The sequence below is a fragment of the Trypanosoma equiperdum genome (genome assembly GCF_001457755.1).
Source record: "Trypanosoma equiperdum strain OVI genome assembly, contig: ctg_1172, whole genome shotgun sequence".
NCBI classification, from domain to species: Eukaryota; Euglenozoa; class Kinetoplastea; order Trypanosomatida; family Trypanosomatidae; genus Trypanosoma; species Trypanosoma equiperdum.
Window position 1 is genome coordinate 1 of NW_027123141.1, and position 509 is coordinate 509.

At 46.0% G+C, this 509-nt stretch overlaps 1 non-coding gene across 1 annotated transcript; it reads right to left on the minus strand.

Moving 5' to 3' along the window:
- On the minus strand, nt 1-74 carry TEOVI_000469700. The gene has a single exon. It is a non-coding gene; the product is annotated as a tRNA-Met (tRNA).
- Between the last annotated feature and the right edge of the window lie 435 nt (nt 75-509).

Genomic DNA, 509 nt, shown 5'->3' on the forward strand with positions numbered 1-509 from the left:
GTGCGATCGGTGAGGCTCGAACTCACGACCTTGGGATTATGAAACCCACGCGCTGCCGACTGCGCCACGCTCGCAGCAGCTTCCGTCACATTACGGAATCCCTTTTAACGGCCGGAAATCAGTCGCCAACCAGCACGCTCATTCTGTAAATTCGCGCTGGGAAGCTGACATCCGCTTCTTTATGCGAGCACAACAATATACTTTCGAAATAATTACTCACTGTGAAAGTACCGTATTATACTGTTGTTATGTCGTCCCACTGAAGGAGTTTGGTGTATACACGAGCATCCGCCGCAATAACAGCTGAAACGACACCGTTTCCCCATGCGAACGCCATTGAATAGGTGTTGCCTAGAGGACTGGACGGAACAACGGGATGTACGTGTACACGGTGTGTGGAGTTCGTAAAAAATTAAATGGAATATCCATAATTGTATTTATTTCAACGGTTAAGAAGATTAATCGTTATGGGAAAAGTATGGAAAGAAGTAAAAATAAGGTAGCGTTGA